General features: G+C 39.6%; 1 pseudogene; it reads left to right on the forward strand.

Annotated features, from left to right (window-relative positions):
• The first annotated feature begins 790 nt into the window (after positions 1-790).
• Positions 791-3238, forward strand: LOC112678981 (heat shock protein HSP 90-beta-like; annotated as a pseudogene).
• The last annotated feature ends 2538 nt before the right edge of the window (positions 3239-5776 follow it).

Raw genomic sequence — 5776 nt, forward strand, 5'->3', positions numbered from 1 at the left:
GAGAATAGCAAACACATGTATATGTTTCTTGGAAGGAACAAGATTGTTAATGAAGTAAAATTATATTGTAAAATTTTCACTTTAGACTACTTTTCAAATTTGCTCATCAGTAATTAGAGTAATATAGAAACTCTAACAGATTTTTGTTTCATTCTATTTTATTTATTTTCTAAAGATTGGCAGAATGCTTGAATTGCTGAGAACAAGAAATTGCATAGAAAATAATAACCTAGGGGTGCCTGGCTGGCTCAGTGGTTGAGCATCTGCCTTTCACTCAGGTCATGATCCTGGGGTCCTGGGATCAAGTCCTGCATTGGGCTTCCCTCAGGGAGGCTGCTTCTCCCTCTGCCTATGTCTCTGCCTCTCTCTGTGTGTCTCATGAAAAAATGAATAAAATCTTTAAGAAAGAAAAGAAAAAAACTAATTAAACAAGAATTGACTCTTTGAGTCAGAGTGTTGCTACATGAAAGGCAATATTCAAAGTTGTTATTAAAGAACTCCAATAAAATGTTTTTAATTAAAAAAACCCGAAATTGTTATTAAAGAAAAGTCATCTTAGAGATTATACTTTGTATAGAGACATTAAAAATTATTACCACCAGAAGGATAAACTTGGAGTTTGTGGTTCTCTATTTCATGTCTTTGTCCTGTTGTCCTGATTGTTTTAACATAGATACATGGCTACCAAGACCAATGGTAACTGATCTTACTCTAAAATGAAATAGTCTCTTGAGGCCCCCCCTTCGCAGCCTTGGTGCGGCGAGCGGGACACAGCCCCTGCCCACCGTGGTCTGTAGTACTTGCAGCTCTTCTCCTTTAAGATGCCTGAGGAAGTGCACCATGGAAAGGAGGAGGTGGAGGCTTTTGCCTTCCAGGCAGAAATTGCCCAGCGCATGTCCCTCATCATCAATACGTTCTATTCTAACAAGGAAATTTTTCTTCGAGAGTTAAGTAATGCTTCTGATGCCTTGGACAAGATTTGCTATGAAAGCCTGACAGACCCTTCCAAGTTGGACAGCGGTAAAGACCTGAAAATTGACATCATCCATAACCACCAGGAACACACCCTGACTCTAGTGGACACAGGCATTGGTATGACCAAAGCTGATATCTCATAAATAACTTGGGAACCAGCATCAAGTCTGGCACTAAAGCATTCATGGAGGCTCTTCAGGCTGGTGCAGACATCTCCATGATTGGACAGTTTGGTGTTGGCTTTTATTTTGCTTATCTGGTGGCAGAGAAAGTGGTTGTTATCACAAAGCACAATAATGATGAGCAGTATGCATGGGAGTCTTCTGCTGGGGGCTCTTTCTTTCTTTCTTTCTTTCTTTCTTTCTTTCTTTCTTTCTTTCTTTCTTTCTTTTTAAAAAATTTTTATTTACTTATTCATGATAGACACAGAGAAAGAGACGGGCAGAGACATAGGCAGAGGGAGAAGCAGGCTCCATACCGGGAGCCTGACGTGGGACTGGATCCCGGGACTCCAGGACCAGGCCCTGGACCAAAGGCAGGCGCCAAACCACTGAGTCACCCAGGGATCCCTGGGGGCTCTTTCACTGTGTGTGCAGACCATGGTGAGCCCATTGCCCAGGGTACCAAAGTGATCCTCCATCTTAAAGAAGACCAAAAAGAATATTTAGAGGAGAGGTGTGTCAAAGAAGTGGTGAAGAATCACTCACAGTTCATAGGTTATCCCATCACCCTTTATTTGGAGAAGGAATGAGAGAAAGAAATTAGTGATGATGAGGCAGAAGAGGAGAAAGGGGAGAAGGAGGAAGAAGATAAAGATGATGAGGAGAAACCCAAGATTGAAGATGTGGGTTCAGATGAGGAGGATGATAGTGGGAATGACAAGAGAAAGAAGACAAAGAAGATTGAGGAAAAATACACTGATCAAGAATAACTGAACAAGACCAAGCCCATTTGGACCAGAAATCCTGAAGACACCACCCAGGAGGAATATGGAGAGTTTTACAAGAGCCTTACTAATGACTGGGAAGATCACCTGGCAGTCAAGCACTTCTCTGTAGAAGGTCAGTTGGAATTCAGGGCGTTGCTCTTCATCCCTTGTTGGGATCCTTTTGACCTCTTTGAGAACAAGAAGGAAAAGAACAACTTCAAACTCTATGTCCACCATGGGTTCATCATGGACAGCTGTGATGAATTGATATCAGAGTATCTCAACTTCATCCGTGGTGTGGTTGACTCCGAGGACCTGCCCCTGAACATCTCCTGAGAAATGCTCCAGCAGAGCAAAATCTTGAAGGTCATTTGCAAAAATATTGTGAAGAAATGCCTTGAGCTCTTCTCTGAATTGGCAGAAGACAAGGAGAACTATAAGAAATTCTATGAGGCATTCTCTGAAAACCTAAAGCTTGGAATCCATGAAGATTCCACTAACCGGTGCCGCCTTTCTGAGCTGCTGTGTTACCACACTTTCCAGTCTGGAGATGAGATTACTTCTCTTTCAGAGTATGTGTCCCATATGAAGGAGACTCAGAAGTCCATCTATTACATCACTGGTGAGAGCAAAGAGCAGGTTGCCAACTCCGCTTTTGTGGAGCGAGTGCAGAAACGAGGCTTCGAGGTACTGTATATGATAGAGCCTATCGACGAGTACTGTGTGCAGCAGCTCAAGGAGTTTGATGGGAAGAGTATTGTCTCAGTTACCAAGGAGGGCCTGGAGTTGCCTGAGGATGAAGAGGGGAAGAAGAAAATGGAGGAGAGTAAGGCCAAGTTTGAGAATCTCTGCAAACTCTGAAGGAAATCTTGGATAAGAAGGTTGAAAAGGTGACCATCTCCAACACGCTGGTGGCTTCACCCTGCTGTATTGTGACTAGCACCCTATGGCTGGACTGCCAACATGGAGCGGATCATGAAAGCCCAGGCACTCCAGGACAACTCTACAATGGGTTATATGATGGCCAAAAAGCACCTGGAGATCAGCCCTGACCACCCCATTGTGGAGATGCTGTGGCAGAAGGCAGAGGCAGACAAGAATGATAAGGCTGTCAAGGACCTGGTGGTGCTGCTGTTTGAAACAGTTCTGCTCTCCTCCAGCTTCTCACTGGAGGATCCCCAGACTCACTCCAACCGTATTTACCATATGATCAAGCTAGGCCTGGGCATTGATGAAGATGAAGTGACAGCAGAGGAACCCAGTGCTGCTGTTCCTGATGAGATCCCTCTGCTTGAGGGTGATGAGGATGCCTCTCACATGGAAGAAGTCAATTAATTTCTCCCCGCAGACCTTGTGCCTTCTGTGTCCCCATGGCTCCCCAGCAACCCTGAGTAGCCCCAGTTCACCTACTTCCCTCTGCTGATGTCTAGTGGATTTTTTCCCCTCCTGTCTTTGTTTGAGGCAGGAAAGAAGGGCCTTAAGCCCTAGCCCTCATGAAATTTAACAAGGGGTTTGGATGTGTATTGTGGTGTTTGTTTATTTTGAGATTAAAATATGCAAAATAAAGAAGATACAGTTTTATAAAAAATAAAAACTAAAAGTAAAATGAAATAAAAATATCAACATTTTGTTGATAGAAGGAATTTGAGTAACATTGACCTTTCTTGCGAATAGAGCTATTTATTGCTGGAATGAAGGAAAACAATTAGATATTGCCTTTAAAGATGACAAGTTAAATTCACAAACATCTGCTATTTGGGTAATCTGCTGAAGAATTTGAGATGGTTCAAAGGACCCATATTTTCCTGTTATAGGGCATTAATACATCCAGAATGACAATGTTGTGTGATTCATTCCTATTTTTTTCTCCATGTTTTCTAAAGATAAAGATTTTCAGCTGTTCTTTTTAGTCTCAAAATAAGGTTTAAATAGGCCAGAAGGTCCATTTCTGAGAAGAGTGGCATTGCAAAATTAGACTCCTATTTGTGCCTCAAAGTAAAAATGACAGGTTAAATTCACAAACATCTGCTTCAATCTTCATTCTCAGTATCACATTTGTGTAAGCTCAATAGTGTTGTTAACAACAACAACAACAACAAACCATTGAAGTCACTTGGGAATTATCATGAACTTATCAGAAAGCTTCTGAGTTTAGTAACTTTTATCTTTATTTGGACCAAGTACAAGAAAAAGGTCAAGAACATTCATTCCTAACAAATACATGATAAATACCACATGCTTTTGTTTTAAAGAAACTTACTGGATTGAGTGAAAAGTTTGTTAATTTTTATGGTAATAGTTTTAATTTAAGTCCCTCTGGGAATGTAGACTAAAGAAATCACATGTAACACAGTGATGGTAACACTAATGTTCTTAAAACTCTCAAACTAATGATGTCTGCACTTTTGGGTAATGTCACCTTTTGAGATTTAGATAAAGTTGTGACCCCTTCCTCAGAATAATGCACTTAGACAAATACATCTTCAGTTGGCAGACTATTTTAAGAGTCTCTCAAGTCTTATCATCTTTCAGACCCACAAATGTGCCTTCTGTAGAATACAATGATTTGTTCTTTGGGGAGAAAATAAACTACTGCCTACCATAATGAGGCATGAAACCAATATGCTATAGGGATTATTCCTATATTTCCTTACTGTTCTCTTGTGTTTGTGCAAGATCATGTCATTCTTGATTTTTTAAAATTTAAAATCTAGTCCAGGAAATTTTCCTTTCCTAAAAAGAAAGGCCCTGAGACATAATACTAAGCCATATGAATACCGTAGTGTAGCTGGATAAGCAACCATTATCAAGCCACTAGTTTCTCTTCCCAAACTAACTGTTGATACTGAGCTTTCTTCAGGCACTGTAAAACTTTCTTTGAAGTAATTACCTTTTACCTGTGCTTTTTCCTTGCATAGACTACTTCTAAGTACTTAACACTGGCTTTATATTTAGGAACTTACAAAAAAATAGGATCATTTGCAATTTATGGACTTAAAAATAATATTAGTAGTTTGATTCCTCTTCTCTCCACTCTTACCCTACGATATGCAGTAGCACACAGGGGTGGACTTGGCAGTGATTACTCATAGATTTTACTGACTTCTCTCAATAGTTGAACCCTCCCAGGTGTATTTTATTTCCATAGGAAACAGGCTTGAAAACAAGTAAACAAAATTGAGAGTGATAGGAGTATGAATGGAGGGTGATCTGTCTCCAGCACTCGGACAGTGGGATGCCCCTTGCTGGATGCTTTTGAGTCATGCCTTGAAATAATATCAGGCTCCTAGACATTAAAACTAACTATTTATACTAAAAGTGTCCATTTATACCCTTTGTCACAAGAAAACAATCAAGATTTCATCTAGCAGATCAAAATTTTTAGAACTAATAAAAGTAGTGGCTTCCTACCTTATTCTCTGCATCAAACATGGTTTTCACAAGGTTACATCTGATACCAGCTCTTATACATGAGAAAAATGACCTTTTGTCCTGCACATTTCAGAAACTTTAAATTGTCAACCTTATGGTCCTCAACATTAGAGAAAAAAATCAGGAGAAATGAATAAAAAAGAAAGAATTTTAAAACCTTTGTCAAATATCTGAAATACTATGATGCTGGTATCATTTTAATTTCTGAAAAGATTTAGGAAAGTTCATAATTTGGCCCTAGGACTAATCCGCTCAGAAACTAGTCATTACAAGTCATATTTCTTTATAGATTATTTTATAGCTGACAAACTGGAACTGAATAAAAGTATTTTCTTCTGAAACTACTATAGAGTCAAAAATCATAGAAACTCTCTGAAGACCAATGCGATAACCTCTCAAATAACTCACTTATACTAAAAGTATATTATGTAGTCATCAGCA

The sequence above is a fragment of the Canis lupus genome, chromosome 2, assembly GCF_003254725.2.
Source record: "Canis lupus dingo isolate Sandy chromosome 2, ASM325472v2, whole genome shotgun sequence".
Lineage (NCBI taxonomy): Eukaryota > Metazoa > Chordata > Mammalia > Carnivora > Canidae > Canis > Canis lupus.